At 33.4% G+C, this 19,365-nt stretch overlaps 2 protein-coding genes across 2 annotated transcripts in view; one reads left to right on the top strand and one right to left on the bottom strand.

Moving 5' to 3' along the window:
- Positions 1-19,365, bottom strand: part of LOC140444610 (opioid-binding protein/cell adhesion molecule-like) — a 729,647-nt gene that overhangs the window by 424,862 nt on the left and 285,420 nt on the right. The gene's annotated exons all lie outside the window — the stretch shown is intronic.
- Positions 9,968-19,365, top strand: part of LOC140443874 (tetraspanin-9-like) — a 61,098-nt gene continuing 51,700 nt past the window's right edge. The window contains exon 1 of the mRNA XM_072535369.1: positions 9,968-10,333. The gene's annotated coding sequence lies outside the window, so the exon portion shown is untranslated. The remainder of the gene's footprint in view (positions 10,334-19,365) is intronic.

Below are 19,365 nucleotides of genomic sequence, written 5' to 3'. Positions count from 1 at the left end.
TTTCAAAGATATAAATGATAGTAATATTTTTTTTATTTGTTTATTATTATATATTTTTATAATCTTATATTGTTTATTTTCTTTTTTTTTTCTATATTTAAAAACGGAATAGAGATCGAAATGTCAATGTATTAAACATGTAAATAGATATATTGTGGCTTATGTCCAACCTTCTCCCTAAAAATACAGAATGCCACAAACAAGCAGCTATAGAAAAATAAATATATCTGTCATTTGTATGTTTGAAAACGGTCTCTTTATAGAGATCGAAACGTCCGTAAATTAAACATTTGAATAAATATATTGTGGCTTATTCCCAACATTATTTCTAAAAATACAGAACGACAAGCGAAAAGCCATAGAAAATAAATAGTACTATCATTTGTATAATTGAAAACGGTCTCTGGATATAGAGATCGAAACGTCAATAAATAAACATATGAATAAATATTTTGTGGCTCATTCCCTACATTCCCCTAAAAATACAGAATGCCACAAACAAAAAGCTATAAAAAAGAAGTAATTTTGCAGAAAGTTTACTGATACCAACCGGCTGTCGCGGAAGTTACGCTAAAACGTCTTTTTGACGTTTAGCCAAGAGCCATATTGTCTTATTAAATAAAATGAACAAAAAACTTAAACAGTGTAAAACAAAACAAAATAAAATCCTATAAAACAAAATAAAATTCTATAAAAACAAAATAAAAATAATGTTTGATGTGTTTAAACACAAACACTATACACACTTACTATGTTCTTCTCGTTTTTTTTTTGTTTTTGGTTTTTTTTATGCTGATGTTCTTATTAAACTATTAGAAAATATTATTCGCTGTCTAAACCTGAAGATGCAGTGCTGCTATCGCTGTCATTATCTTCACCACCTGGTGTAATTATAATTGGCTCTAGTAAAACTTTGATATGAGTGTCAAGTTCCCACATACGATGTTCTTCTTTAATTATGTGGCCTATACATTTAGCCCATTTCTCTGGAGTTACATGGAGGATTGCTTGAATCAAAAGTTTCTTAATTTTGTTTAATTTGAACGTTTTGTTATTGCATGCTACTTCTCCTTTCACTTGCTCTCAGATAAGTTCAATGGGATTAAGTTCGCAATGATAAGGTGGTAGACGCAGAACTTTGACACCATAATCTTTTGCAGTTTCATCTACAGCATATTTAAGATATTCAATTTTCCTTAACCGTGCAATGTCAAGTAGTTGAATTTTGAGCATTGATTCTTCGTATGCAATCCCCTTTTCTGTAAGCCATTCTTGAATTCTCCCTTTCCGCCATGCCGTCGTCGGTAATTGTTCTAGTCTGCGGCTATGATATGGCGCATTGTCCATAACAACCACAGACCCAGATTCCAATTTTGGTAAGATTCTCTTAAACCAGCGCTCAAATACTTCAGAAGTCATTTCTTCATGATAATCACCTGTTTTTTTCGACTCAAATTGAAGCAAACCATCATCAAGGAACCCTGTATCACTTTTACATTTTTCGTATTTCTTCTAAATATTTTCTTCTCCACAGAATAATTTCATTTTTTTTTAATAGCATACTTTTTCTGTTGCGTTTTACGTATCGAAAGTTCATTTCGTGCATGGTCCTGATTAAGACCCTACGAGATATCTTGGGTAAAGAGTCATCATTTTCGAGCTCTTGAGAAATTTTTTTCAGTGTTGGAATTTCACTCCGAAAATAAAATGAATGAATTTTTCGACGTATAATATTCCTTGTCTCGTCATCGAAAACAATGCTTTTCCTACCTCTAGTTTTACCTTTTTCTTGCTTTTTATTTTCCGATGTATTTTTAAGTACACGATAAATACAGCTAACGGATATTTTTGTTAAACTGCTACAAATGTCGACCGCTTGGCTAACGTTTAATGCCATTTTTCTGCCGACAATTCCTTCATAAACGTTTCGTATCATTACCTTCTCTTCGGACGTTAACATTTTCCGTCTCTTTTGCGGCTTTTCATTCTTGGAATCCACATCAAAATTTTGCTGTCTTCTCTTGGAACAACTCGGTTTTTCGTCCATTGTATTTCAATAATCTGGATATATACAATAATTTCAAAGAATATAACTAAATATTTACTATAAAACGACAAACTATAACACTCTTATTATCTATAACACGTTTTATCAATACTACAATACAGTATTGATAAAACAGTATTGACAACAATAAGTTTACAAACTTATCACATAAAATATACTCACAAAAACACATGCACTATTTACCCATAGAAACACCAATGTTTTCTTCGTTCATTTCTTGGGCAAAAAATAATAAAAACTAGTTTTACTGCATGTCTGGATCCGAATTGTAAAACCGAGTTCCCTCGCTAATTCCAACATTGCCAAACGATTGAAAAATAATGTTTTAAAACATCGATTTTTATTTTATAAATTTAAATACGTAACGAAACGGAACATATAAATGAAATTTATTTTATTACAATTTTGTGCTTAATTTTTACTATTGAAAAAATCATGTTTTTTGGTATTTTTATGACGGTAATAATCGCTGCGTGGAAGAATACAGGTTTTGTATGACCATAATTACTACTTGTGAACAAGATTTGGCTAAACTGTACAACAACTTCTGGTCAAGTCTACTATAGAGAAGCACAAATAAATATACTACTTTATATATTCTGTAATTTCTTATGAGGAAACGCAAATTGCAATCGAGAAAACAGGCAGTTTTCGAGGGCCGCTGTGTACATTTAAATTTGAGGATATTCCGCGTTTAAACTATGATATCACTCTTCTGAATTGAGGGTTTCTACTATATAAACAAACGATCTAAAAGAAGGTTTTTAGAGAGATTATATCTATAAATACTGCAGCTGTTAACGCTTGATTTGTGAAATTGACCTGTACAGAGAAAACTAGTGAAGTAAGAGCATGTTTTGTAGACCTGAATTTCCGGAAGCCATATTGAGATTTGGGGAGAATATCTTCGGACTCAAGCCAGTATTGAAGCTGATTTTTGGTTAATCTCTCTAGCGTTTTTAGTATCTTCTTCTTTGAGTACCGTGCCCAAGTTTTAGGCGTGGTTAGCTTCCATGACGATTTGCCGATATCGTTCTCGATCTTGCGCGGCATATAATTCATCTGCTGATAAGCCAGTCCATTGACGAAGGTTTCGGAGCCATAAGTAATTCTTCCTACCAATTCCTCTTTTTCCGTCGATCTTTCTGTTGAGTATCAACTGCATTATCCTGTATCTGCTTCCTCTTATTATATGCCCCAGATATTCGAGTTTTCTCATTTTTATCATCTTTATTAAGTCGCCTTCACCTTAACCTACTCTGTTCAAAAGACTTCTCTGTTTGAAATTTTTTGAACCCATGATATTCTGAGCATTCTACGATATAACCACATCTCGAAGGCTTCTAATTTGTTCATCATGTTAACCTTCATAATCCAGGTTTCACATCCATACAGTAATAAGGATACACATAACATTTTAAGAACTTAATTCTCAGCTGTAAGTTCAGCTAAGAATTGCTCAGAATAGATCTAAGTTTCATAAATGCTCCTCTTGCAATTTCTATACGAGTTATAATTTTTTCATACGGATTTAGTGTCTCGTTTATCCAACATCCTAGGTATTTAAAATGGTTAACTTTTGTTATCGGTTCATTATTGATAATTCGTTGTATAGCGCCGAGGTCTTGTTTATTAACCACAAGTAACTTTGTCTTTGTTGTATTTATGCTTAGTCCGTTATTAGAGCATTCTCTAGTGACTCGATCTATAAGGAATTGAAGATCTTCGATACTTTCAGCCATGATCGCGGTGTCATCTGCATATCTGATGTTGTTAATAGTTTCTCCCCCGATTCGAACTCCACATTGCCCTTCCGAGGCTTCGTTAAAAATTATTTCTGAGTAAACGTTAAACAAAGTTGGGGACAACACACAACCCTGTCTAACACCTATTTGAATAAAATTTTTGTCTGTTTCTTTGCCGTCTACCAGAATAGAAGCTTTTTGATTCCAATATAGATGGTGAAAAAGTCTCAGATCTTTATCATCTATTCAAATCATTTCTAGATATTCGAACAGTCTACCATGTTAAACCCTATCAAACGCCTTCTCAAAATCTATAAAACAGACGTAAATTGGTTTCTGTACTTCCCATGGTCGTGTAGGATTGGTAGGTCGTGTAGGTAGTGATAGGATTGAGAACAAAGCTTGTTCCCAATCCTTCTCTGAAACCGAATTGTTTATTTCCCATTGTGTCTTCACATTTCTGCTTGATTTTATCAAGAATTATCCTAAGAAGGAGCTTGAGAGAGTGACTTATGAGACTAATAAGTCTCATGAGTCACTCTCATTAGTTTTTAGTATACAAAAACTTAAAAATATAGGTCTGTAAGACTCAACGTTATTATCTGGCTTTCCTGGCTTTTTTATAGACAGTCCTTCAATTTTTTTTCAATTAAATTCTCGTTTTGCCATAGACTGTTACCATAAAATTTGTAATAATAATAATTTGTATTCTGTAGGCAGAAAATATAGCGTAGAGTCTGATAATCCCTAGAGATGAACTATTATTTTGTTTAAATCCGTGATTTAATACTCACAATTCAAATGTTTTTTCTAGGTTGAAGTATTCTCTAGATACGATGACTAAAGCTTCATTTATTTGACCTAGAACCGAAGGAGGTGAAATGTTAAAGTGAAAATCTTCTATTCACGAAGCTTCAGAGTTTATCAGTTTATAAGTTTATTTGACAGCTTTCGGTTTTTGTAGCGATCTACTTTCCTCCAGACGTCGCTGATGGACTGTGGTAATTAAGGTTTTGCAGTAGTTATCCAACTTGGTTTTTTCTTATTTTAAAATGTTTCCATTAAAAAGGCAATAAATTTTTTGTATTCAATTAGATTATGAAAATTGGGATTGGTTTTATAACATATATATGCTGTTTTGTGGTTATTTGCAGCTAATTCGCAGTTATTATCCCATCATGGTTTTGAAATCTTGCCTGTAAAATATTTTTTATTGTTAGATATAGCAATGGTTGCGCATCGGTTTATTTCGTTAACTAATTCCTTATAAGTTTGAGGTAGTTTTCTGAAAAGAAGTTGGATGAATGCAAAATTCCAATTTACCTTATATATATATATATATATATATATATATATATATATATATATATATATATATATATATATATATATATATTCCATCTTTTATGTACCTGATTATCATCACGTTGTATTGCTCGTTTGGAATCTTCCAAGGCGATGGTCAAGGGTATACGATCAGAACCATGTGGATCTTGAATAACAGATCAAAGTTAATTTTGATACAATGTGCTGGGTACATATTGTTATGTCGATTGCTGATGGACTAGAACTTAGTGCAAGAGTTGAAAAACTATCATTTTAGTTTAATAGATTACATTGTTCTATCGGCTCTAATAAAACTCTAATCTTAAGTTTCGCACCCTATGTCATGTTCTGAGCGTTGAGGTCCCCCTCCAATAATGAATGGAGCAGGAATGTGTTGAAAAAATGGACCCATTCTTTAACCGTTACTGAAAAAGCTGCACAGATGTTGTATTGAATAAGATTCTGAGGTTCTTTAACCAAGATGTTCTTCTTCTTCCTGGACCTCGTTTTCCAAATATCTTTTTTTGCAGGATGACTTAAAGGAGAGCATATCTGGATTCATTTCGCATAATATGTCCGAAAAATTGTAACTTTCGAGATTTGATCGTGGTCAGTACCTCTCGGTTATTATTCATTCTCCTGAGGACCTCTTCATTTGTGACTCGGTCAGTCCAAGGGATCTTAAGTATTCTCCGATATAGCCACATCTCAAATGGTTCCAGTTTTCTGCAGATATCTTCGTTCAAGGTCCACGATTCAAGACCTTAAAAAAAAACAGAGAAGACGTAGCATCGCAGCATTCTTACGTTTGTATCAAGGGAGAGGATATAACTCTTGAAGAAGTCTCCCATCCGATTGAAGGTGGATCTAGCTTTTCCGACGCGTGCTTTAATCTCCTGGTTGTTAGTCCATTCTTTATTTATTATGGTGCCGAGGTAGTTGTAGCGCGTTATTCTTTCTACAGGGGATTTCTTGAAGTAGTGTTGACCTTCTGTTATCCTTTTCTTGCTTATTATCATAAGCTCTGTCTTTTTACCGTTTATATTGAGTCCATATTGTTGACTGTAATACATGATTTTGTTCATAAGAAACTTGTAGGTCTTCTAAGTTGTCCGCAAATACGATGGTGTCATCTGCATATCTGATGTTGTTTAACCGGTAACCATTTAGTAGAATCCTTTTTTCAGTTTAATGCAAAGCTTCGATAAATATGCTTTCAGAGTACTTTGACTGCAAAGTCTCAATTTCTTCGCATCTGTCCCTTGCTTCTTTTTCTTTCGCTTCTCTGATTTTCGTTCTTATTAATATATTTATGATTTTATATTTGTCTGGGTCATTTTTGGCTTCTTTTCTCTCGTCCATTATTTTCAGGATCTCATCTATCATCCATGATTTTTTCGTTATTAATTTATCTGTCTTTAAGTGTTTATCCTTTACATTTTGCACTATTTCTGTAATATGTTTGATCGTTTGTTCTTCGTTCGGGTACAGGAGTAATAAACTAATATAATCTGCTTATGACAAAATTTTTGTTCCTACTCGAAAGATGGGTCATCACCTGAGTGTTATACAAGACTAATGAGAAAATTGTGTTTGTACATGATATAAAATACCGAAAAATATTGAAGTCTCCTTAGAAGACGAAGACATTTTTTTAGAAACCGTGTTATTGTAATGGGTATTTTATTTTATATTTTACACCTACACATTCTGAAATCAAAGAAGACTGTCAATTTTACACAAATATATTGTCAGAATATACTTAACTTTATTAATATCCGTCATAAAAACGATAAGCAACTAATATTTATGCCCGATCTAGCTTCGCGCCATTATTCTACACAAGCTCATCTAATAGAAAAATTATAGTCAATATTATGACAATATGTTTACTAAAACGATTGGGAATTCCAGATCGAACAATACTTGCGGTAATTTATGTAAATTGGATTAATTTTTTCATCCTCAACAAGAAAAGTAATCATAGTGTTCTAGTACATATATTCTTTCTTTAGTTCATTCATGTGATTGCTTGATATTTACACATAATCATTTTTATGTTAGATACATATTAACCATACGCGATCTTGGAATAACTCCTGAAAAGAGAAAAAATATCTAGTTATACTTTGAAAGAGCCACTTATTACTACCTGCATTCCAATACTACGTGTGTTAGATTGTAAGATTGTAAGAAGTAAGATTGAATTATGTCAGTTAGTATCAACCGATATATCAACGCGGCACCAGTCTAGAGTGAGGCGATAGAGATACCGATCTGCAAAGGGCTCATGATCAAGTAGACAGAACAAGTCTGATACGAGTAGAACGCGCCTACAGGACTGTATCTGCGGCGGCATTGTGGACTATCACAGGTTGTGTTCCTCTGTATGTGTAAGCAGTAGAAAGGAGACATCTCTATGAGAGAAGAAATTATTTGACAGCAGCCAGAAAAAAAAAAGAAGAAAGAGAAAGATCAATAGAAAGATGGCAAGAAGAATGGAACAATACGGAAGATATTGCTCAGTGGACCAAGATGCTGATCCCGAGTCTAAGGGACTGGGAGGGCTGTGATCACAGATGACTGGATAACTTCCTGACGTAAGTGCTCACAGGAGGTGGGTGTTTTAGGACATATCTTCATAGATTCAGAAAGACAGATACAGATAAATGCCTAAACTGTGAGTACTCTAACACTGTTACTCATACAATGCTGGAGTGTCAAAGATAGACAGTAGAGAGAAACAGAATGTATGGAGAAATATGTATGAACCCTGTTACTGTAGGATAGATATTTGTGGAGATGACGGAAAGTAAGGAGGGATCGAATACCATACATAATTACATAATAACAGTCATTAAAAAGAATGAAGAAGAAGAGAAACACTAGCCGGATCAACGACAGAGATAAGATATAGATAAGAGAAGGGAGTGCTCCGAAAGTGTCGTCAGCCTTAAATCAGCCATCCCACTTTCGGAGTACGGTACGTGCGACAGGATAACTTATACGCAAAAGTAGGAGAGGGTGGAGGCTCCTTTGCTCTGAATCCAACACACGCCAGCCATCCCTAGGGGTGGGTTAACCAGGTAAGGTTTTTAGAAATTTCCACCCACAGAGAAAAAAAAAGTATTAACGGATATACTCTATAGTACTCATATGGTCACAATTAAAGTAAAGAATCTAACAATTTATAGCTATAAACCTCTGGTGAATCATGGTCTGATCTTGTAATCCCAATACCTAGCCATCCTTCTGTTTATGTAAAAGTTTTTAACACCCACCATGAAGCTTGGAATTACGCTGCTGATAACAACAGAACCAATGCACTACATAGCACAAATCAACAATATCCAGCTACTCTTTAATGTAAACGTATCTGTAACGTAAAAAAGGCATCTTTAGATCAGCTGCCCGAAGAAGATATTTAAATCCCGATTTATGGTTTGTCAGATAATATATTAGGGATCAACCACTTCCGTATTCAAGAAAACTGTATATTAAGTTTCCTCACTTACAACATCGACCTATTTTTCCGAATGTGAGCTTCGAAATACCAATTATTATATCTGTGCCAGGAGATTGATGGAACTTGGAAATGGAGGGTACAAATAAACAACGAAATTCAGATATTTTTGATCAGATAGCTGACAGATTAGTGAACTTATCTTGCGTCACATTCCATAAAGAACATAATATTAAAAATAAACAAAAATTTTTTTTAAAAGGGAAACACAAGACATTAAAAGTCTTTTGCAGATTTTGAAAAGTCTTGTTTAAAAATGGAGTATATAACATTTTTTTATTTATTATTTCAAAAATTCTCCATAGTTATAATCTACAAAAGAACTTTAAAAAGATAATCATCATCATCATCACGTAGCGCTACAATCCTGGGTGGGTCTTGGCTGATTGTATAACTTTTTTCCAATTTGTTCGGTCCTCCATCAACCTAGGGTCAAATGTATGTTCATTTTCCGGAGGTCTGCTTGGATGTTATCTCTCCATTGCATTCTGGGACGGCCGAGTGGTCTTTTGCCTGTGGGAAAAAAGATAATCGCCATTTTAAAAACTGGCAAATCAAATAAAATACCAGAGTACTTAAGACTCATATCTTGACTGACCTGTGCCTATAAATTTTTGTAGAAAATTTTATCGGGTAGAAACAAAATCGCTGGTTGAATCTTACAAAAACTACCTACGGAACAACTTGATTTTAGACTCTAGGCTCTGGTGTATTCTGTAGCGAAATATTGTGCTCCCGTATGGATAAACAGCCTTTACACATTTACATTTATAAAGTAGTCCATCGCAAACCTTACAACATATTAAGTACTTCTGAATGATCTCTCCAAGTATATCCAGGACCATTGTGGGACTTCCTTGAAGCTACACCTAGATTAGTGAATAAGTAGTCCCGACATTAACGTTTAATAACTATATTTGAATGTTATTTGAAATATTTTAATTCCATGTAAAATTCGTAGTTGATCGCAATAATTTCGATAAATAAACAATAACCCAGTTTTCATATTACTTATATAGAATTTCAAACATCTTCATTTATTAACTGCAATTACCAAATTCAAATTTGATCAAGTATAAGAACAAGAATTCGACCATTAAAACATTATCACATACCTCCGCATCATCACTATCTGTGTCGTATAAATTAAGCTCATAATTTATTCAACATTAAGAACTAGTACAAAGCGCTATCATCAACGCATTCATCAAAAGTATTCTTCATTCATATTTAATTTGCCCAATTTACTCTCGTTCCTTCCCCCATACCGAATTCCTATGACGAGTTAATGCGATCCCACTCCCCGAGTCGCTGCTCTGTACCTAACCGGACAACATTCAAGCACATCCATTCTTTTACGGTTAAGTTAAACATCGCGTTTCTCTACAAATATTTTAAAAGTAACCGATATGAGAGTTTAAACTACATACAAGTGTGTCAAAGTGCGTGTTGAATGCATTTACATCATAATTTGCACGAAAAACCTGTTGTTTTCGCTGTTTTTGAATCGATACATCCAACAAGTTTTGATAGAAACGCAGTAGCCTTGACGACGATGCACCGAGGTTTTGTTGTTATTCGCTTCTCTTTTTAATGAGGATGGCGCCCGTTTCCTCACACATAGCGCAGTTGTACGAGGGGTGAGATCTGACAGAGACGGAAATATCTAATGTGAGTATTCATTGTTGGTTTTATTATGAGAGGTGCATGTAAATCTGTTCTTTAATCACTTTCACTACCTGCTTTGAAAATCAGTGACAATCTAGGACATCCGTCATGGTGGTTTGTTTTTGTATTGTGTCGTGAAGACAATAATGCCTTAAGGCAAAATAATAGATAATAATTATTATTTCAGAATATGATTCTGGTATACTGAAATTGTTGTATTTGATTTGCTCAATTGAGAAAGTTTAACAACCAATTATTATAGATTAGATGTTTTGTGTTCAACAGGAGAAATATGTAGGTATACTTAGTTAAAAAATGTTGTTAGAAAACAACAAGGAAATAAATTTATTTAAATAATATAATATGCATTGTTTGCGCATAGGTAAGAATCCGTTTCTTTGAGTGCTCTAACCTGACAATAATTATCATAACTAATTTCTTCTACATAATTATGAGTTTTTTTCTTTCGGCAGTTGTCATGACCGGTATATTTTCTTAAAAAACTAACTTTTTGAATACGAAATTTAAAGAGTTAATCTTACAAAAAATATTCTTGCTTTTCTTTTCTTCATGTACTTTTATTCCACATGAAAATTTGCGATAAACCTTTTCACGATCTAGTTAAAAATATTTGTGATTTGTTAATAAGTACTTCAAACAAAATATTCTTTTATCGGGATTTCCTTTAGTATCCTTTTTAATAAATTTTGGGCTCTATTCCTTATATTTTTGTGTTATCATTGTTGTTGTTATCATTGTTGTATTCTCCACTTTTTATGCCCGTAGGTTATTAAGTAATATTTATATCGTTTACATACCACTAACATTAATATATACAAAACACTGCTGAGGCCGGTCCTCACATATGTAGCGGAAACATGGACTATAACGCAGAAGGATGAAAGACTTTTGGAAATATTCGAGCGTTAAATACTCCGCAAAATGTTGTAACTATAAACGACCAAATATAATTTCGAATTATACCAACTCTTTAATGAACTAAAAGTCGTAACAGGCACAACGACTTAGATGGGCTGAACACATAATACGAATGTCAGAAAATACGATTGCTAAAAAGCTCAAGACAGGAACACCTATAGAAAAAAAAACAAGGGCTGATTGCGAATTAGGTGGTTAAATGGAATTGAGACCAACTTAGGGATACTAAAAATCAGAAGATGGCAACACGTCGCCAGAAATCAAACAAAATGGCGACGAATCTTCTAGCGGGCCAGGATCCACAGAGGATTGTCGAGCCAAAGATGATGATGATCGATTACATACCGTCCAAATTTGTTTAGGCTGATTAGATGCTTATTCGCAGTATACTAGATGTTTATTTTCCTAGTTTTGCTTCACAGTTACCCCAAACATAGTTGATCATGAGGATATTCAGCTTCCAATGCCAGTAGCACGTTATGAATCATATCATGGACTATTTTCTTCCATTTTTTTACTTACGTATAATAAATTTGAACTGAGATAAGTAGTTTCAAAAACGTCAGTCTGCTTGGACTCTTCTTATCTAGATACAATACGTTTATATCAGTATTAACTGTAGTGGTTCTAAATGTAACATACTCATGCGCTTTAGCATGCCTTCATTTGATTCTTCACCTACATTGTATCTTCTAATTGTAACTAAGCTATAATCCATTAAAATCACTTTTTCAGCAGGTATTCCTTGCCTTTGTCAAGATTCTAAACCGTACAATAATTGAGTGGCTCAGAGCCAAAGGTGACTAAGCCACAAAGTGGAGTTTTTGTGGTAGATCATGTCAAAGTTAATTTTAAATAAAAAATACAATTTTTATGATAAAAAAAATGTAACACTTTATTTTTTTTTTAAGGAAAAGCTAATGTCTTAAAACAACATTTAGGGAAAATCTCACCTAAGTTTTATTATTCTAATTCTGTGTTTAAAAAGTATAGGCACATTTGCCGTTACAAAAAAATATATTCCTAGAGAAACTTGTATGTTAAGTTATGTTTAGATACAATTGCCATAAAGAAAACTAAAACAAGTAAATTGTCCAAAACAAAGATTAAAATAAACAGAGATAAGAATAAACTTAGGTAAGTCCATTAAATCCTTTAGTAAAGTAAAGTAAAGTAAACTTTTTCTTGTCTTTTGTAGATGATGATGGGCGGCCTTTGGTTTTCTTGCTTAAATCAACCTCATGAAACAAACCAATGTTCTGTGCTGTATATTTTACATAAATTTTTATTGGTTCGTTTTTAAGATACCTTATCTGTTGAATTTTAAGCCATTCAACTTTTTCGCCAGTTATAGTAGTAACTTTTCTTATTATAGATAAGACATTTTTCGATGTTTAAGCAGTTCTTTATCTATGTTGATCCTCCTTAGTACATCTTCATTAGTTTTTCTTGCTGTCCAAGGTATCTTCAGCATTCGTCTATGAACCCACATTTTCAATGCTTGAATTTTGTTCATGATCGATACTTTTAGCGTCCCCATTTCTGCACCATACAAAAGTACGCACCAAACATAGCACTTAACCATTCTTTGTCTTAGTTCTAAACTGAGAGGATTATTGCAAAGAAATGACTTCATATTCATAAAAGTAGTTTTAGTCATTGCTATTCTACGTTTTATTTCTATGTCTGGATCTAGTTGGTCTGTTATCACAGTTCCCAAATATTTCATTTTGTAAACTTTCTTAACTTGGACTCCGTTTTAATTGAAGCTTTGCATCGGGATGTGGGTAAAGACTAAACACTAAAAATTTAATTTTGTTTGAGTTTATTTTAATGCCCAGTTCCTCTCCTACCTCGTGAATACGATCAAGCAGAATTTTTACTAGCAAGTTTTTACTAGTGGTAAATTTTTAAATTTCGTGGGTTTGGAGAGTTCGATCGTCAAAATTTTTTTATTATGTTGGTATAAAATCTCCTAAAGTATAAAAAATTTGCAACCATATTCATTGTTTACCTTTTCTGTGGCAGCCTCTAAGGTTCGACGGTTTTTATGAGCTCGGCGATTTTCATTTATTTAACAAAATGGATAAAAGAAATAAATGAAATAGATAAAAAAAATGAGATAGAAATAAATAATGGATAAAATAAAAGAATTTGTATTAAAATTTGCGTAAAAAATGAAATAAAGTGTAACAGAGTGTGTGAAGTGTTAACAAAGGCCTATGGTAAACATGCTACGAAAAGATAAAGTGTTTACGAGTGGTATAAACGTTTTCAAAATGGCCGAAGACGTTGAAGATGATGAACGTCTTGGGCGCCACAGCACATCAAGAATCGATGAAAACGTAAAAAGTGTGACAGAAATTGTTATGAACGACCGCCGAATAACAATCAGAGAAGTCGCTGATGAAGTTGGCATATCAATTGGATCATGCCATGACATTTTTTTAAACGTTTTGGTCAAAAACGTGTGTCAGCAAAATGTGTTCCAAAATTGTTAAATTTTGAACAAAAACAGCGGAGAAAGGAACTTGCTCAGGAGTCACTAAATGCCGTAAACCACAACCCCGATTTACTCAAAAAGGTTATAACAGGTGACGAAACATGGTTTTATAGATATGACGTCGAAACTAAGGTTCAATTATCCCAGTGGAGGCATTCTGGTTTGCCAAGACCAAAAATGGCTCGACAAGTGCGGTCCAAAGTGAAGGTTATTGTGGTATTAAATAGGTTTGGTGGTAGGTTGAGGTACCTTTTCAGTACTTAGTCAATTAAACTCATAACAAAATATATTTCAATTAACTAGAAACTCCATTTTGTTACTATTACGCTGTTTACATTTCACGACTAATATCGATTCAATTTTTATAAACACAGGTCCACGGCCTACACTAACGTTGGGCGACAATATTCTAATATGTATATTTCTACAATGACCATCCTTCTACATATGTACTCTATTTATATATCTTACGAAGGTAAACGACATGCCAGTTTAACTTCACATAAGTTTAACGAATATTAAACATTTATCGTTGTCTTAGATACGAGTTATTATATTAAATATTATATTTTAAGACTATTGTGCATTTTAATACTTAGGGTGTAAAACCCTAGCACATTATGCTTACTGTGTTCTTAGATTTGAATGGCAAAGTGCATCATGAATTTTTGCCACGAGATCAAACGGTCAATAAATAGTACTACCTACACATTCAACGCCGTTTGCGTGAAGCAATCCGAAAAAAAAGACCGGATTTGTGGAAAAACAACTCGTAGATCAAAATCAATACTGTAATGATCGCATCATCCTCAATATTCGCCAGACATGGCTCCGTGTGGCTTTTTTCTATTTCCAAAAATAAAGTAAACTTTAAAGGTCCGTCGTTTCACAAGCATAGCTTAAATTAAGAGTGCATCGCTGATAGAACTAAAGGCTATCCCAAAGATCGAGTTTAAGAATTATTTCAAGGATTGGCAGAAGCGTGGGCACAAGTGCATAACATCCGATGGGGATTACTTTGAAGAGGCAACATTAATGTAAACGAATGAATAAGTCCTTTTTTCAAGAAACGAAAATTCCGGGTATTTTTTGAACAAACCTCGTATATAGCCTACTACATCATTCAAGGAACGATTGTTGGAATATGTGTACAACAAGACAGAACAAAACAGTAAATAAGGCTTAATCTATATTCCTTAAATAGACCAAAATGGAACATATATTTTGCCCTTAAGTAGGTACTTTTAGCATTAAAAAAATGTTTAAAAATATTAAATTTTCGCATAATAGACGAGACAGAGAATATCCCGTAAAACTTAAATATACTTCCAGCATGGTTCTTGAGTTATACTGTTAATAAAGTATAAGTATTCTTATATAGTGTATAAAAACTTTGATCTCCATGACCCTAATGGGCCTAATGACCCTTATTTAGAGGAATAATCCGATCAGAATAGGAAAACTTTGCTTCATTACCTAATATTCATTAAATTGCAATTACCATTTATAACTTATTTTTATTTTGTAGGGATTTTCTATCCAAAAGAAAGTTTGTTGGTTTTCATAAAGGTCAAAAAAGCTTTAATAAATAAAATCCTTATGGATCATGGCTTATTCCACTAATGATAAGTTGAAAAACTTTTTGTTGAATTTTTTATTGTCTTGTTCTATTTAAATTTATTTATCTAAGAAAGTAGGATTATGTTTAACCGAACCAGTTTAAGAGGTCAAGAACAAGGGATCATTTCCTTATTTGGATATACATTTTTATTTAAATTAATAGTTGTAGTAACACATAAATTATCAATATATTCTCCTCTTATTTGTAAAAAGTTTTCTAGTAGTTTTTATTGTTTATCAGTTAAGTCTGCTCTCGCGTTCGCATTTAAGTACAATGCACATGTAACGTTTGGGTAAATATTAAATGAAACGCTATTTACAATAAAAAATAAGTGAGCGATTCTTGTAACTGGCTACCTACAGAAGACAGTTGGAAATCTTTGGATTCCAAGCCTTACTTCAAAGGACTTGTGAATGGATGTATCTCCGTAGGTTTGGTTCTTCAGTGACCGTTGAAGGATAAGGATTCTTAATATGAGCAACTATAGCTCCAGAGAAATAAAAGCACTTTTGAGTTTATCGATTTATAATTAAATCTTTTAAGAGTAGAGAGGCCCAACACGGCCGTAGCTTACTGTACAATATCAAAAATTCTTTCTTTATAACACGTAAAAGAAAACACCGGTATGAGAAAATGCCCGATTTCGGCGGAGAGAAATATTTAATACGTGAATTGAGAGTTTTTAAATACTCGATGTCTCGATGGCGATGTGTGAACTTGAACTGATAAATCACTACTTCTTGCGTGAACGTGAAGATTACTCCTATTTTATTTAGGTGTGAAAAATATTTAAGAGGGTCAGACGCCAGTCAGTCGGGTGTCGCGAACAAACTTGATGAAGTGACTGTTCTAGTTATTCTACACTAAGAAAAGTCTAAAGAATTACATTTTTATTTTATATTTTAAAACAATATGTTCATTTCTGGAACAATAAGTCTACTTTATTTAATATATTGTGTTTATACAAATCTATTTATTTTATTAAGAAGCACTTAAATTTATTTGGTTATTATAGATAAAAAAAATCAAAAATTTTAAGAAAACATTAGGATATGAGTAAATCTGAACTACAGCCAATGCCATTAATGTACGACTGTTGCGTACAAATGTAGGTACGCAAAACGAATTGTTTTTTTTGTGCAAAATAAGAAGATGAAAACATAAAAAGAACATGTTTTTCTAGATTCAGTGTTACAGTAATTAAAACAAAGAAATATATTTGAATTTCCAGAACAAGTATCTGGAAAGTGTTGGGACAGATTGGGTTTAAGTTAAAAGGAAAGACAGTCAATTATTTCCGAATTACAAATTTTTTATTTTTCATCACTTTGAAATGCACTTTGGAAAATGCATTTTTCTTGTTCAGTATTGCTATTTTCATTTCGATATCACCAATTTTGTTCATAAAATCTCCTAATGCTCTTACGAATCGAATGCTAAAAGTTTCATTAAGATCCATCCAACTGTAAAAAATTGGTAAGTTTATTGGTTCATTGCCTCGCCTAATTGTTTAAAGGGACAGTACCCTCTAAATACAACTAGCTGTTAATCCACTGTTATGTCTTTTCCAGGACTATGTAGCATAGGGAAATTTTCTAACTACCTTTCCCAAATATTGGAAATTTCATTTTTTTCGTACCAACAGTTTGTGTCTATCGACCCAATTTCTAGGTTTAATTTTGGAAAAATAAAACAGTCTCGTTAGTAGATCTTCCTTTTGAAAAACCGCGTTGTTCTTTTGCTCTAACAGCTTCTGAACTATTTTGGAGTATAATTATGAACTATAATTTTGGAGTATATTTTATAGATTTTATTGCATAAACTGATGCCTCTATATTTTCCTATTTGTTGCGGTTGCTATTTTTGAACAATGATATAACTTAGGCCGTTTTCCACGTTTCAGATAATTTAGTTTCAGTGATGCCTCTAAAGCTCATGACGGACATGCTGCTGCATACTACTGTAAATACACTACTCACACTATATCCATACCTACAAACTGCTGCATCCTCATAGGCGATACCACGGCCATTTTGGAAGCCTTAATTTTCTTCAAAACGCGTAGTGAGAATAAATGTGTCATTATCACTGACTCATTAAATGCTCTATTAGGTGTAAAACAAATATACCCTACAAATCCAATATTTCGGGCTATAAAAAATGAGATAAATGTAATTCAATCAACTCGAACAGAAGTAGCATTTATCTGGGTACCGTCGCATGTAGGAATAGCTGGAAATGAGAAAGTGGACAACCTAGCAAACACAAGTCGAATAAACTCACAATACACAACCAAAACAATAAATTACCCATATTCCGATCTCAAAAACCTAATTAAAAACCACTGTATGAACATATGGCAAGACTACTGGAAAGATTCAGGAACCAAACTATATGAGATTATCCCCTTGTGAAGACTATCTTGAATAATCCATCCAATAGAAGGGATCAAGTAATAATTAACCGACTAAGAATTGGACACACTGCACTGACCCATCGATTCTTAATCAACAAAGAACCTTCTCCAACCTGCAGAAACTGTTCTCTCCCATGGACGGTGAAGCATATTCTGATTGACTGCCAGTACCACGAAGAAACAAGAAGAAAATATGGAATCTCAGATGACATCAAAACCACTTTAACCATAAATACTGACCATGTAATAAATGTTTTAAAAGATTTACGTTTATATACATCTATTTAATGTAAATAAAATGAACTTTTGTGTACGTTACTCCACTAATAACCCTTCGTGGTTGATGTGGATTATGTTTTTTTCTAAATAAAAAAAAAAGATAATTTAGATGCCAACCAACATTGACTTATAAGAGTCTATCGTGTCGAAACATTATCTGACGAACTACAAAATAGATTTGAGGAACACGAGAATGATTTTGAAGGGGATTCAACACGTCCTGAACGCTTCACTTTGGAAGAGCTAAGCGATTTTATTAGAGATTTGTACCTTTCAAAGTTGCTTGCCTCCAGACTAAAGAAAAAGAATATTCTTCACCCAGACACCAAAATTACATACTACCGTAATAGAGAAAAAGATCTTTTGCCTTTTTTTCTCAGCAAAATGATGTTTTTTTGTAACAATATTAAAGTACTGTTAAAAAATGGGTGTATCGGAGTATACACTAGATCACTTGCGTCTTTTTATCGACAGTTCCAAACGAAGTTTAAGGTCTGCCTTTCTACATAATGGCAACAAATATGGAAGTATACTAATTGGGCATTCTACAAAAATGAAAGAAGAATAGAAAACAATATCGCTGGTGCTAAAAAACATCAAGTATGACCAACATCAGTGGGCGATCTGTGTTGATTTTAAGATGTGTGTCTTTGGGATAGCAGGGCTAAGAACCAACACTGAAGTAGAAGAAAATGGCGTTCTAAAGATGCTTTAGTTCAAGGAGAAGCTAACGTAGTTAACGAAGCATAGGTCGACCGAGAAAAAATAATATTACATCCGTTAAATATTAAACTAGGGCTGATGAAATAATTTGTAAAGGCCCTAGACCATAATCGTCCTTATTTTGAAATCTTATCCAGCAAATTCCCTGCACTTACTAAAGAAAAATTGAAAGCCGGAACATTTGATGGGCCTCAAATACGAAATCTTATAAAAGATTCGCATTTTACAGAATCGATGACTGAAATTGAGAAATTGAATGTAATGCATGGTGTCCTTTTGTGAAGGTCGTGGAAAATTTTCTTGGAAAGTTACCGGGATATAGTGGAAGAAATGCTTAACAATTTTAACGAACACGGTTGTCATATGAGTATTACCTCCACAGCCACTTAGACCGTTTCTCAGAAAATCTTGGTGACCTTAGTGAGGAACAAGGGGAACGCTTCCACTAAGATATCCAAACGATGGAAAAGAGATATCAGGAGAGACGAAAAAATTTAAAAAATCCCTAGGCTCTCCTAGCTGATCAACTGAGGAAATCTGGAAACTGGATTGCG

This window comes from Diabrotica undecimpunctata, chromosome 6 (genome assembly GCF_040954645.1).
Source record: "Diabrotica undecimpunctata isolate CICGRU chromosome 6, icDiaUnde3, whole genome shotgun sequence".
NCBI classification, from domain to species: Eukaryota; Metazoa; Arthropoda; class Insecta; order Coleoptera; family Chrysomelidae; genus Diabrotica; species Diabrotica undecimpunctata.
Note: the sequence above shows the minus strand (reverse complement) of the source record. Positions and strands in the feature narration are given on the sequence as shown.